This window comes from Furipterus horrens, unplaced genomic scaffold (genome assembly GCF_987537825.1).
Source record: "Furipterus horrens unplaced genomic scaffold, mFurHor1.1.pri manual_scaffold_6, whole genome shotgun sequence".
In the NCBI taxonomy this organism is placed as follows: Eukaryota; Metazoa; Chordata; class Mammalia; order Chiroptera; family Furipteridae; genus Furipterus; species Furipterus horrens.
Window position 1 is genome coordinate 31,050,864 of NW_028327176.1, and position 16,228 is coordinate 31,067,091.

Genomic DNA, 16,228 nt, shown 5'->3' on the forward strand with positions numbered 1-16,228 from the left:
TCTATAAATGTTTCATGTGTGCTTGAAAGAGACATCTACATTCTATTTTTTAAAGTTTAAATATATCTAAAACATCAAGTCTGTTAACTGTGTATGTGTTTAAGTACTGTATACCTTCACTTTTAAAGTTAGTGATAGTTTCATTTGTCTATTGTCCTTTGAAGGAAATTTCCTATAAAACTTCCCACTTTATCTGTAGGTGGTCCATTTATTTCAGTATGTAAATTTTTGCTTTTATTATACTCTGATATGTTATTTAGAAATACAGGTTCAAGATGATTATTTTTTCCTGGTGAATTACTACTTTTATCATTATGCTTAATAACTTTTTTAACCCTGTTTTTTCAACTTTTATTTTCAGGTCATTACATTTTTTTTTAATGTGTGTGTGTTTTTGTTTTTGTTTTTTTAATTTTTTTATTTTTAGAGAGAGGGAAAGGGAGAAAGAGAGGGAGAGAAACACTGATGTGTGAGAGAAACATCTATCAGTTGCCTCTCACCCTGCCTCCCCCTCACTGGGGACCTGGCTGGTAACTCAGACATGTGCCCTGACAGGGACTTGAACCCGCGACATTTCAGTTCTCAGGCTGGCTGGCACTCAATCGACTGAACCACACCAGCCAGGGCCAGGTCATTACATTTTAAATTTAGTTATTCTTAATAACCACTTATTGCTAGATTTTCTTTCCTTTTCAACCAAAGCAAGAATATCTGTCTGATCTGCTATTTAACCCATCAAACACCAATTTCTATAATTATACATTTAATTTCAAAAGTGGTTTTGGTTTTCTTTTTCGAGTGTTTTTTCATACTGGTCTGTTACTTCACCACACTTCATTTCCTTTTTTAATTCCTTTAATTTTTTATACACTTATTTTATATTCTCTTTTGGATTGTTTTATAATTGGATACTTTAAAAATTTAAGCACTATTAGAGATACCTAGTTCTAGGCTGTATGCCTCAGTCTTAGTGCTAGCTGTATTTTGAAAATGTGGTCCAAGGCCACATTTCCTATCCTGATATGTGCACTAAAATTCCACCCCAGTTCAGTTAGGACATAGATCCAGGACCTTTGAAAAGGTCCTTATGCTATTTTATATAGTGGCACCACCTCCCTCTTACTGCTTTGATTTCTCTCATTTCTGCACCTGGAATTCCTTCACTTTTTTCTTTCCTTTGAGTTTAGCTATGCATTTACAGTTTTGCTCTTGTTTTTGAGTTACATTTCTCTCTTTGTAGTGTGTATGCATGTGGGGGTGATATCTCTATCAGCATAGTTTATCATGCTGCAAGTAGTCAGTCAGTGAGACTATCAGTTTCTACAACACTCCAAAGTACATTCTCAAACTTTTCATCCCATACAACCCTCTCTCAACCCCCTCCAACTCCTTCTTAAAATCTATTGACATTATTGTTAGACATCCACCCACCCTGGAATTATCCTTTCCTTCTCAACATCAACACAGCAAATACTAAAAACTGAAAAGTAAAGAATTCAGAGATAATAATAGGGAAGAGAAGGTGTTGGTTAGTTAATTCAGCTGCAACCTGAAGCTCCCACCAAATACATGAAGCTATATGATTTGAATCATGTAATGTCATAGTAACCTCAGCCTCCCATTCATAAACACTGTCCTGCTCTAAAGCATTCAAAGCTCATTTATAAAAGAACTGTATTAAACTCTTATCTGTGCTGAGGTAAATTCCTATACAGTTCTCAAAGTAAATTACCACTGACTCTAAGGTACAGTGTCAGGTTTTTACAAAAGTGTCAGTCACTCTGAAAAGATCACTTGTAAGAAGCAAAGGAAAAAGTTAGGTAAACTCTAGTCATTAGTGTTCTTCTCACCTTCTGAACCCCTGTAGAGTACTGTATATATACCATACTTTCTTTATCATATCATAGCTGCCTTATGTTATTTACTTTTTTGGTATAGGCCTTACTTTCCTAATAAAATCATAAGCTCTGAGGGCAAGGCCCCTCCCTTTTTTATATTATTTCTCAGTGTCTAGCTCAGTGTCCAATAAGTATTCATTTTTTTGACATTTTATATATTTTTTATTGTATTTTTCCCCCCATTACCATTTATCCCCCTTATACGCTTTTCCACTTCCACTCCTCACCTCCCCCTGGCAATCACCACACTGTTGTCCACGTCCTCGAGCCCTTTTTATTTTTTGCTGGATCCCTCCATTCCAACCCCCAGAGCTGTCAGCTTGCTCTCCATCTATGAGTCTGTCTCTATTTTGCTTGTTAGTTCAATTTGTTCATTAGAGTCCACATATGAAGTCATATGGTATTTATCTTTCTCTAACCCAATAAGTATTTAAATGTTGATTCTCATTTATGAAGACCCTTTAATTTTACTCAAGGAATTTTCCCCAGAAACCATCACTAGAGCTGGGCTATGATGACTTACAAATTACAGAAAGCAAAAACCCAGACAGGAACTACTTAACTTCTACCTACCTCTAAGTCCACAAATTCAATTACATGTACCTACATCTATTATTTCTTGGGTTCCTTTCTATAATTATGGAGAAGTATTCCCCAAGATAGATTTGACACATATGAAGCAAACAGAAAAAGTCTGTTAAATAATCAGTGGTGGCTTATCTAGCTCAAACCAAGAACCGAGAAATCATGAGGATTAGTTATCACTTGTTCCAACAACAGTCTATAAAAACAAGTCCTTGAAATAATATTTTGTTAAAAAATTTTGAACTTTATAGCTTTCACTTTACATGTAATATTAGAATGCTAAGGTTTAGATGTGTCAAACTGTATATGACAAAGAAAAACAACTCTCAACATAAAAATACTCAATTTCAACCATAACTTATAGAACAATTACTTTTGTTAGAAAACATGTTCTTGACCAGGTATCTCCAATAGAAACAGAATGTGATCCATATTTTATAATTTTTAATTTTCTAGTAGCTAAATGAATTTTCATATAACTTATTTAACCCACTGTATATAAAATTTATCATTCAACATGTAATTAATATAAAATTATGATATTTTATATTTTTCCTACTAAATTTTTGAAATCACTATGTATTTTTAACACAGCATACCTCAAATTCAGACAAGCCATATTTCAAGTGCTCAATAGCAACATGTGGCCAGTGGCTACCCTAAAAGGACTGTACATGCACACAGTTATTAAATTGTTATCGATCCTCTTAAATAAGAAGTATCACGCAATTTAAATGGATATTATACACATATATCAAAATTTATTTTAGATCTGACTATAAACCCTATAAAAACATACTAGAGTCTTCATTATTACTAGGAACCACAGTGGAAAGCAAAGGTTTCTGGAGAATAAGCATGCTTCCTTGGCACACACACACACACACACACACACACAAAGAAAAAACCTTTGAAATATTTGATATTAAATAGCATTGAAAATTTAATTAGGATTCATTTAAACAAAAGAAGATGCTTAATTCTACACATTCTGAAGCTAGAAGAGTACCTTAATTTTCACATACCTTTATAATTATCTTAAAGATTTATAAAAGACTATACTATTGACTGATTGGGGTTTAAAGTCTGTACACATTAGGGTATAGACTGATTGAAAGTTAGAGGGTAGTTTAAAGAATTTAATTTACATACTTCCCCTTCCCCCACACAAATATTATACATGTTCCACACTACTTACCCACAGCCACAGATCAGACTGGAAACTTAGGCAAATCTGTGCTAGTAACTGTGCTTAGAAACAGCTCCTAGTCCCACGGTGTAAAGAACCACACTTGGCAACTGTTTCTAACACAGTTGGGAACTACCACAACTTTTTTTTAACTACTAGAAAAATCCAGAAATAAACTGAAACCAAGGCAAACATCTATTTCAAATGCTCTTTAATTTAAATATTTTACTTTAAATATTTACTTAAAAGATTTTAAGGTGGGGTTTCCAGAAGTCAAGTCATTAAAAAAAATCTGCTTTTTAAAAGCTTGACTTGTTATCAGGTATTTCCAATTGTGTTATATAGCACAAACTTTAAAAATTTTAATTATTCAGGAGACTGTTCTGTATTTCCATTAATGTACTGAGTTATTATTTATATACACATACATATGCACTTATGCACACACACTTCTGTTGAATTTTCACCACAATATAAACTATAGGGATTGTGTAAGACTAGTCAAAGAAAATTTATTTACAGTGACCACTGAATAATCTTCAGAAGCTAAATCTCTGATAATGTAAAGAACTATACTGGCAACTCAAATGAGGCTTCAGTTTAACAGAAGAAATTTAAACAAATTTATGCTAAATTGCCTTAAAGTACGTTCAACAAATACTTGCTCAATGAATAAAGAATAAATGAAGAGACCATGCACTATATGAGGTACTGGTGAAACAGAACAACCAAAAAGAATATTGTATTTATCCACCGGCAGCTTAGAGAGATAGACAGTGAATAGTAATACAGTATGTCACATGTTGCAACAGGGATAAGCAGAAGGTAATACGGGAACACATGAGAACACCTAATCCAATCTTGGATGATACTGGCATATGAATGAAGGTTTCTTCAAGAAGGTCCAAGCTGAGAAGAACGAGTACTGGGAGTCAAGCAGGAGGAGTAACGTGTGTGAAGACCTGAGGGTGCTCACCTCCAGCACAGGTCTCAAGGAACTGTAAGTTGCTCTGTATGGTTGAATCATGTAGCAGGGGCTAGATTATAAAGAGGTACTATAAACACTTTAAATAACTTATATTTTATCTTGAAGGCCAAGGATAGCCACTTAAGTATTTTAAATAGAACAGTGACAAGTTCTGATTTGTGTTTTAGGGAGATTACCCGAATAGTGTAAAATCAGTTAAAAATGGATGGCACTGGTGGTGGGAGACCAAGCAGGAGGCTATAGCACTGATATATAACTGAGATAAACATGGCTTGAACTATGGATGAATGGACTAGATTTGAGATATAGTCACAAGATAATTTATTAAACTTGGTGAATGAATGTGTATGGGTGGGGATGGAGAACAGGATGGAGCCAGGAATATTAATAAGCCTAGGCAATCCAATAGATGCTGCCATATATGAAAGGTGGGACTTTTGTGGGCAAGACAGGGAGGAGGAGGGGAAAAAAGATGAATTCAGGTTTGGATTTTGAGTTTTCAGGTACATGAGGGACATTCAAGTGGAGCATCTCAAAATTAAGTATATGGATCTCAAGCTTCAGTGAGTGATATGGGTAGAAGATAAAGAATTTGAGAATTTTGTCACTGAAAATACAGTGTATTAGTAGAGAGTCATAAGTATAGATTAGCTATCATTATTTACATATGGTACAATACTGATGTTTCATGATAGATGTATCATCCAACTCTCGACAAACAGCTATATAATGTAAAATAAGTTATCTAATGATGTCAAAATTATCAATACTGCATATAAAAATGTCTGTAGGTCCCATAATTGACAAGAATTCGTAAATTTAGCTTGATGATAAGTAAAAGAAAACCAACTGACAACTACTAATTCAAAGACTAACATCCTTTGGGAATAGTTTAGCTTTATTTTCATTCTTTCCTGCTACATATCATGTTCTGTTCTCTGACGACATTTTTGCCACCATTGCTTTCAGGGAAAGGAAGAGTATAAAATTACCTCATCCCAAATGGGACATTTTAAAATTGTTTCTTGTAGTCTTATATTTTTACCTCCAGTTTTGTATTTTCTGTTATTTTCTAAAGTGAGAAAATTCACAAAATAATATAACCGTTTTCTACTTTACCAAAAAAAAAAAAAATCTTTATAGTAACTAATAAACTGTAACTATTTTTAAGTTCGATTGAACAACAATGTAATTCAAATGTAGCATTACATCCAAAGTAGAAGCTGATATTACCGGAACATCAAGTGCATCATTGATTCAAGATCAGAATAACCATGGCCCCAAATCAACAATGAAGACAAACTTAATTCTAGGCTAACCTAAGATTCAGATAAGTGGTAGCTAAACAATTTTTAGGTCAATGGACTCCAAGTACAACATTTTTATTTATTTTTTAACAAAAAGTAAATTGAATGTCTCAAAAAGTTCATTACATAATCAATACAAATGATGATGATGATGATAGTAATTGGAATAACAGTTATACTACTACTAGTATACCTAAACACTGAAAACTTAGAAGTGCAGGCATCTGTGTTTGAAGTGTTTTATATATGTACTAACTCACTAAACCCTTTTATCGACTCTATGAGGAACATATTATTATCCCTATTTTACAGATAAGGAAACTAGGCAGAAAGGTTAAGCATTTTGCCCAAGGTCACACAGTATTAAGTAGCAGAGGCACCACACTTTTAACCGCTGTACTATCTAAATATAAAAGAATACCATGAAATGGTACATATACAACTTTTGGAAGTGTTTAAAGAATTAAAAAAAAAAAAAAAATCAAACCATCCTTTTTCATGTTTCATTTGATTCAAAGTGTTAATGAGGTAAAGTTTTATATAAAACCACCAAAATCTCTTTAGATATTTTTGTATTATAAATATTAATAATATTTGGAGACTAAGTATACAAAAAGAAGTGAAGTAGAGGAAACTACTGCCTAATAAAGCATGTTAGAGGCTACAACAGAAAAGGGAGCTGTTAAGTTCCCTCAAAACCTCAGAAAAGCTCTGGCTGGTGTAGCTCAGTGGACTGCATGCCTGCTTGCAAACCAAAAGGTCGCTGGTTCGATTTCCAGTTAGGGCACATGCCTGAATTGCGGGCCAGGTCCCCAGTTGGGGGCATGCGAGAGCCAACCAGTGGATGTATCTCTTACAAACTGATGTTTCTCTCCCTCTCTTTCCCCCTCTCTAAAAATAAATAAATAAAAACCTTTTAAAAAGAAATCTCAGAGAAGCTTCGAGCTCTGAAAATATAAGAACAATAAAGGATAACAGTAATATGTAGATCTGAAAAACAATGGCATTCATTGTAGATCAAAAAAAAGGAAGTCAAGTCTCCTCATCAAACTGTGAAACAAGAGTGAAGGCAGGATAAAGAAATTTCCAGACATGCAGAGACTTACAAAGTTATCTTCTATATAACCTTTTTAAGAAAGTCACTCAAGGACATATTTCAACAAAACTAGGGAGTAAATATATAAAGAGGAAGACTTGGAATGTAATAATTAATGAAACCATCACAGAAAAACAACAAAGGGAAGAAATTCTGAGATAAAGGCTGTGAAGCAGGCCCATAGAATAGAACAAGGCTCGAGATGGCTGTAGGAATATAAACTCCTGGTGAAAAAAAAGCAATAGGTTATATACTAGAGAGCTTAAAAAAAACTTGAGGAAATAACAAAGGCAATATGTGAAATGTATAAAAGAACCCATCAAAACAATTAGGAATAATTTCGAGTGACCTAGGAATAATATTAGGTAGTAGAGAAAGAAATAGAATCTAGCACATACTCAGTTCTATATAGAAAATATCTCCATATTCATAATAACATGAACACATTATTTTCAACATCTAGAGTCAACCTACATACAAATCACTGAAACGTATTTCATTAACAATATAAATGTTATTAACCTTGATAATGAAAATGTAGAATTGAAATAAAGGAGCGAGTCTACAGATAGTATTCACAGCTGAGGAAATATAAAAGTAAGCTTTAAGTATGTGGTTTAAAATGATATTGGGATGAGGTGGGCAGAGGGAATGCTGTAAGTAAACCATCACAGCAGAAATAAAGAAATCAACAATGTCAAAATTTTATAGAGAAATAGTAGGATAAGCCATGGGCAGCCAAAATAGACACCATGCTATTTATGCACAGAAATTAATCTACGTGACTCAAAGTTCACTGCTCAGGATTCATTTATCTTTACTCTGCACACAATTTGTTTAATTAGGGCATCAGATTTCTAAGTCTTCATACTTAATTGTGCAGGCAAATTTGTTATTTAAAGATTACAAAATCAGTATATAAATTGCCCCAGTCAACAAAGAACATGCCATTTGTCTGGAGAGAAAAGACATACATGGCAATTAAGGAGCAAAACAGTATGTTCGTATGTATGTATCTATATTGCCATGCTACAGTGCCAGATAATGTGAGACAATTAGAGACTATGAATAGTTTATATTCATATATATTTTATACTCACATACTTTACGAATATAAAATAAGATGTTACCTCTGTAGTGCAAATAACTCATATACAAACTACAGAAAAGCAATAAAAATAAAAGTAAATGTAGTTCAGAATCACAGCAGAAGATTTTATAGAATGGACAGAAATGGGGCCTGAAGATATGAGCAGACTATAAAAGATGAAAAACTAGGTGTTAAGAAAGGAGAAGGGACATAAAAATCACAAAAAAGGTAAGGAATCCAGTGAATCTGTATTATTCAGGAGCTTTCATGGGAAGGTATAGGGGGCTAGAGAAGGAAATCTTCAGGAATTCACAGGCAAGGATGAAAATATTTTTTAGACATTTCTTATCACCAAAATTACACGGAATCAGGCTTGGCAGTTGCAAATACAGGAAACATAAGGGAGCTCCAGCAGACTTTTAAAAAATGTCCATTATTTTTATACTTCGTATGGGTAAAGAGAAAAAAATATATACATATTTGAATCTACAAGTTTTACTGATGTAAATAAAATATCACATTAAAGAACTGCAGATGGCGCCAAAATATTTATTTTTCACCATTGTCTAGGGCCACATAAATCATTAATTGAAATCAAAAGGAAAAACTCGTCGTATTAGAACTGAAGATTATTAAAAACAATTACAAATTATCCAGGTTTTCATGTGGTATACCCACAGAGTGATGTCAATAATGAATACCTACTGAAAAATACAACAGGGTTGCATCAAATACAAAAACAACTATTGTTAGTACTTTTGGTTTTACTAAAAATTTAACTATACTTCTTACAAGAGTTCAGTCTAAAAAAATATTAATATCTACAAAATTAAAGGAATTGGTATCAATATTTACATAAACTCTTAATGGCTAACAAAACTGATAAGCAATATAGGTATTAAAACCACCCTTTACAGAAATGTAGTTCCCTTCTTGATTCTAAGATGTATAAGGGGGAACACTAACTACCACAACAAAATATATTTACTGATCTCAAGATCATCCAGAGTTCAAAATATTAAAATGTAAAAATTTAAAAAATTGGTGGTTTGGAGAACAACTTGTGTCAACATCAGTGGTTCACTTAAAAAAATTCTGTATGGTTTACTCTTTTTTACTGAATTTAATAAAATTATATAGGTTTCAAGTGCACAGTTTTATAATACATCATCTATATATTATATTGTGTATTCACCACCCCAAGTCAAGTCTCCTTCCACCACCATTTACCCTCCTATATCTCCCTCCGGCCCCCTTTTCCTCTGTGCCTATGAGTTTTGTTTTGCTTACTCCCTTCATCTTTTCTATGACAGCTGTTAGTCTGTTCTCTGAGTTTGTTTCTATTTTGTTATTTATTTTTTTCATTAGATTCCACATACGAGTGAAATCATATAGTACTTGTATTTCTCTGACTGGCCTATTTTATGTAGCATAATGCTCTTTAGGTACATCCATGCTATCACAATGGGCAAGATTTTCTTTTTTTTTAACAGCTGAGTAGTATTCCATTGTGTAAATGTAACACAGCCTTTTTCTTTTTAATCCATTGGTCTACTGATGAACGCCTGTGCCACTTTCAAATCTTGGCTATTGTCAATAAAGCTGCAATGAAATCGGGGCACATATATCCTTTCAAACTAATCTGGGAGGGAGAAAAATGGCAATATTTAGAAGTGATAGGTTCTAGATGATTTATACAGAGGAAAAAATAGTACATTTTCATGAATTCATCAACAAATGAGATCTCAAGAAAGATTCTGGTTTAATCACTTGTGTACAAACAGAGCTTAACTGTGTGTTTTCATAGCTACTTTTTCAGGATAGCTGAGGGTTTTATACCCTTTTAAAGCACCAAAGAGAATTTTAATTTTAATCATTCTAGTTGAAAACATTTCCAAAGTAAATTTAGCCTTTAAAAGAATATTCTTAAAATAACGTAACCTTTTCTTGATTATAAGATAATCATTAGGATCATGAAATGAATCTACTGTTTTGTAATATGATGAGACTGAGGATTTATTTACCAGTACAAAGCTATTTTCTAAAATAAGTTGTCCTAAACTGCTGTGTTTCTTGTGTTACTCTTGCAGTTTATAGATTTCCCCCTTTCCCTTCTTGCTGTCATGTTGTTAGTTGTCACTTCTAGCTGTCCATGAGCCTAACTACAAACTCTTCTTTTCTCTGATAAACCAAAGAAATAGCATGTCAGGTATCTGTTTTATAAATAAGAGTAAACAGGCACCAAAAATGTGCTTGGGAGACTTTTCCAAGAATAAAGTACATGGGTTTTAGAACTATGTAATGCAGCTCCGAAGTCTTTATTGCTTCTGCTTCTTAGTGTTAAAATAAATTGTTAGACAGATTTATTCCAAATAGTTAAAATACTTTTTAACATTGTGCTCTGAGTGGTTAAAACTAATTTGCATGACAGCACACAACTAAAGAATCTCTTTAACAGCAACTATGACATTAGAAATTGGCTATATTTCACATGATTGGTTAATAAACTTTAATGACAATTATGAATTTAAGTTTTCAGTCCTTATCCTTAATTAACATTTATTTTACCCTGGAGCCTTAATTAACCAAGGTTAACCAAAACTGCACCCTCTTAAGCAGAAATCAAGAAGAAAAAACAGACTGTCCTTTGTTCACTGGAAAAAGATTTTTTCTTTATTATTTTCTGAACTGGGAAGTATAGCAGAATTCAAACCTAGTTGTGCACTGTATCACCTGTAGACTTTGTAAAAACACATATATATCCACACTTTACTTCCTATGAATCAGAGAAGGAAAACTCTGACTCCAAAAAACCGCTGCCTTGCGGCATACCTCTTCAGGGGAAAGGCTAAGGGAGTAAACCCCGACAGAAAATCCGGAGCCGGAGTCCCTAAGGCGGTTTGACGTTGTAGTCAACACCGGCAACTCCTGCGGCGCACCTGAAGTCAAGCTGTATTGACTCCGTCTTTCCCTTGGACCCTTCAGCTGCGAAGAGCTGCATGGGCAACAGCAGACCCTCCATATCACCCTGCCCAGGCTCTGTAGCTTCAGCTTCACTGGAGAGGACAGCGTCATCACAAGATGTCGATTCAACACGGGAGGAGACAGATACCGTGTCACTCCCGAGTTGGACTGCACAGCCATTCTCGGCGGTGCAGATAGACTCTTAAGAAGCTACACCATCGTCTCTCGAGACGGACGGCTGCCTACGACGACTTCCTATGAAGTGGACACTGTGATTGACTTTATAATATCCACCCACTACATACAAATAGTCTGGCTATTTATGGTAATTCCATACCCCTCAAGGACAAGCAGGCCTAAACCAATTTGGCCCAAGGAGATATAAGCAGCAGCCTGCTTTTTTAGCTTCTGGGTTAGAGGTAGGTCCTTCCCTCTTTTCTCCTAGTAGATACAAACAAGGATAACTGTTGCATTATATATAGTAAGCAGCCATCCTAGGCCATTGAGGGGAAAATTAACTTGAGACAAAGATTCTGGTATCTGAGGTAAGTTTTCTAATTGTTTAAGCCAGTTTTGAGTCAGATTTTAGCTACTCAACACCCAAAAGCACCTTGAATTTTGGAAAAGCCTTCACTGTTAACCATTCGATACACGACCAGGGTCGAAAGCCACTGAACTAGAGAAATAATCTAAAATTCAAAGCACTTAAAGGAACTTGAAAAAGTACAACAAACAAAGCCCAAAGTGAGTAGAAAGAAGGAAAGAGTAAAAATCAGAGCAGAAATTAACAGAACAGACTAAAAACAAAAACAAAAACAAAAAAATCAATGAATTCAAGAGCTAGCTCTTTGGAAAGATAAACAAGACTGAGAAATCTTTAACCAGACTCATCAAGAAAAAAACAGGACCCAAATAAACAGAATCAGAAATAACAACTGATACCAAAGAAATACAAAGGATTATAAGAAAATATTATGATCGACTGTATGCCAACGAATTGGAAAACCTGGACAAAATGGATAAATTCCTAGAAACATACGATCTCCCAAAATTATTATCAGGAAGAATCAGAGAATCTGAATAAACAGATCACACCTAATGAAACTGAAGCAGTAAAAAAAGAAAAAAACAAAAATAAAAAATAAAAAAAGCCTCCCAACTAACAAAACCCCTGGACCAGACAGTTCAGAGGTGAAATTTTACCAAACATTCTGAGAAGGACTTAACTTACATCTCTCCTCAAACTATTCCAAAAAATTCCAGAGAAGGGAAGACTCCCAAACTTATTTTATGAGGCCAGCATTATCCTAATTCCAAAACCAGATGAAAATACTCCAAAAAAAGAAAATTATAGGCCAATTTCCCTGATGCTAAAATCCTCAACAAAATTTTAGCAAACTGAACACAGCAATACATCAAAAAAAATCATGTATCATGTATCATGATCAAGTGAGATTTATTCCAGGAATACAATGTTGGCACAACAGTCACAAATCAATAAATGTGATACACCACATAAACAAAATGAAGGTTAAAAACCACCTGATCATATGCAGAAAAAGCATTTGATAAAATCCAGCACCCATTTATGATAGAAACTCTCAGCAAACTGGGAATAGAGGGAACATACCTAAACACAAACAAAGTCACAGTGACAAACCCACTGCCAGCATCATACTCAATGGGCAAAAACTACAAGCATTGTCCTTATGACTGGGAACAAGACGGGGATGTTTGCAATGTTTGCTTTCACCTCTTTTGTTCAACGTAGTACTGAAAGTCCTAGCCACAGCAATCAGATAAGAACTAAAAGACATCCAAATTGGAAAGAAATAAGTAAAACTGTCGTTATTTGCAGATGACATCATGCTGTGCATAGAGAACCCTAAAAATTCCACCAAGAAACTACCAGAACTGAAAAATGAATTCAGTAAAGTAGCATGAGATAAAATTAATATCCAGAAGTCAGTTGCATTTTTATATGCCAATAATTAACTATTAGAAAGGGAAATTAAGAAACTAATCCCATTCACAATTGCTTTAAAAATAATAATACACAGGAATAAATTTAACCAAGAATTTTATAAGACACTGAAGAAAGAAAAAGAAGAAGATACAAATAAGTGGAAGCAGATACCATGTTAGTGGACAGGAAGAATTAATATCATTAAAATGTCCATACTACCCAAAGCAGTCTATAGATACAAAGCAATTCCTATCGAGATACCAATGACGTATTTCACAGGACTAGAACAAATATTTCAAAAACTTATAGAGAACCACAAAAGACCTTTAATAGCAATAGTGATCTTGAGAAAGAAGAACAAAGTTAGAGGAATGACACTACCTATTAAACTATACTATAAAGCCATAGTAATCAAAACAGCATGCTACTGGCATAAAGGCAGACACACAGATCAATGGAACAGAACAGAGCACCCAGAAATAAACCTACACATTTATAGTCAATTAATATTTGACAGAGGAAGTACATATAATGTAATTTAATATAATAAAGGTAGTTGATTCAATAAGTGGTGTTGAGAAAACTGGGGAGATACGTGCAGAAAAATGAAACTAGACCATCTTCTTAATACTACATAGAAGAATAAATTCAAAATGGATTAAAGTCTTAAATGTAAGACTTGAAAGCAAAAAATATCCTAGAAGAAAACACAGGCAGTAAAATCTCGGACAGTGCTCTTAGCGATATTTTTGCTGATATATCTCCTCAGGCAAGGGAAAAAAAGAAAAAATAAATAAATGGGACTACACCAAACTAGAAAGATTTTGCACAGCAAAGGAAACCATTAATAAAATAAAAAAGACAACCCATTGAATGGAGAACATATTCGCAGACACATTGGATAAGGGGTTAATACCCAACGTTTATAAAGAATTTACAAAACAACACCACTAAACAAACACTCCAATTAAAATATGGATAAAGGACCTGAATAAACACTTCTCTAAAGAGGATATACAAATGGCCAACAGACATATGAAAAGATGCTCAACGTCACTAATCATCAGAGAAATCCAAATTAAGACCACAATGAGGTATCACCTTGACCCTATTAGAATGGCCATCATCAATAAATCAACAAACAACAAGTGCTGGCGAGGATGTAGAGATAGGGGAACCCTCATGCAGTGTTGGTGGGAATGCAGACAGGTGCAGCCACTGTGGAAAGAAATATGGAGATACAGTACCTCAAAAAATTAAAAATGTAACTGCCTTTTGACCCAGTAATCTCACTTTTGGGAATTTATCTGAAGAAACTGGAACCAGTAATTCAAAAGACTATAAGCACCCCTATGTTCACTGCAGCGTTATTTACAATACCCAAGATTTGGAAGCAGCCCAAGTGTCCATCAGTAATTGGTTAAAACAACTACAGGACATTCACACAATGGAATACTACTCAGCTGTAAAAAAGAAAATTTTACCCTTCCAACAGCATGGGTGAACCTGGAAAACATTAGGCTAAGTGAAATCTAATCAACAAGCTGACCTAACAGGCAACATAGAGACAGACTCATAGATAGAGAGCAGGTTGACAGCTTGGGGGGGGGCATTGGAGGAGGCATTTGGGGGGCGAAGGGATACAGCAAAAAAAAAAGGACTCATGGATATGATCAACAGTGTTGATTGCAGTGGGGGGGACGGGGGTGGGTAGAGGTGGAAGAAGGCAAAAGGTGGATAAATGGTAACGAAAAAAATACAATAAAATTTAAATCTATGCCAAAATAAAAACAAAAGAGTGATGTGAAAAACTGGGAAAAGGGGTGTGTGTGTGGGGTAACCTAAAACGTAATACATGGGTCAACTCTTCATCATAAAAATATAAGTACAAATATCAAAATATGCATATATTCTTTCTTTGGCTCCAACAGTGATTATCACTGCACCGGGTATACCAATGCTGCTTAACAACTGTTAACAAATCTAAAACCGTTAGTTCAAAAGACTTCTATTAATTTCAAATACAATGGTTTCACCCCTGCCTTCAAACCTGTTTCAATATAGAAAATAAAACCAAAACACTGTTGTTAAATTAGTTAAAAATGAAACTGTCTCGAGTTTAAAATGCTGCCTATCTTGTTGGCACCATAAGAAAGCTGAGCTAATTATTAAGTAATTCTTATACATCTTGTCAAGAATAATCACTAGTTGAGTTTACAGTTGTTCTGCTTTAAGAAATAAAAAGCATAATTAAATAAAAACATACTTTAATTTCCACAAGTGTTCTTAAATAGCTCACATTTATTATTTTAAAGTTATGGAAAACTTAAGTGAAACCTATAACCAAATAAGGGCACTAGTTTAATAAATTGTTCGAAACAAAGAGTCTATAAACAGCTCCTAAGATATAAATTACCTTAAATTGTAATTTTATTTCAAAAGTTTCACACATTTTTTTCATTACACCTAGTATTCTGGGGTCATGGCACAAAAATTTTCAAAGATACTGGCTGACTTTGTAGATATATAGCATCTTCTACAATACTAGGGCATAAATATAAACCTAAAGTTGAATTTATGACTTCATTCCATTTTTACAAATTGCTATATGTGCTTGAATTTTACATTTATTTAAATTAAAAGGTGGTAATTTGGTCAAGTTTACAAAGGCATGTGACTGTGCTGAATTTTAGTTTTTAAGACTACTACCCAACATAATTAAGATAAATAGAATCCATCCTAAGTAAATATTCCTATTTATTAAATATAAAAAATCATTTAAGTACTGACATTATTTCATGAGAAGCCACATAAATGTAGTGAAACAAAGACTACTTTTGAATAACTCATAATTAAAAGCAATAACAGTATGAATATTAAGTACCTAGATTTAATAAATTATTTATGGAATATATAAGTAATAGGGTCATCTGTCAAAATGAGAAGAAATCCTTGTAGAGGTCAGGTAAATCACTAACTCATACACACTAAGGGAAATGACATGCATATCAATTAAATATTCTGAACCACAAATAATGGAAGTAAAGAAATAAAAGAGAGGCAAAGCCTTAGATCCCCAAATGAATCCACATGTATTACTATTAATCATACTCTATTTGCTTTGTGAGACAGGAATACTCTTTTC

The 16,228-nt window shown here is 33.9% G+C and overlaps 1 protein-coding gene across 2 annotated transcripts in view; it reads right to left on the bottom strand.

The window, feature by feature from the left end:
• The window catches only part of FBXO11 (F-box protein 11), an 81,957-nt gene that overhangs the window by 26,199 nt on the left and 39,530 nt on the right, over positions 1-16,228 (bottom strand). The gene's annotated exons all lie outside the window — the stretch shown is intronic.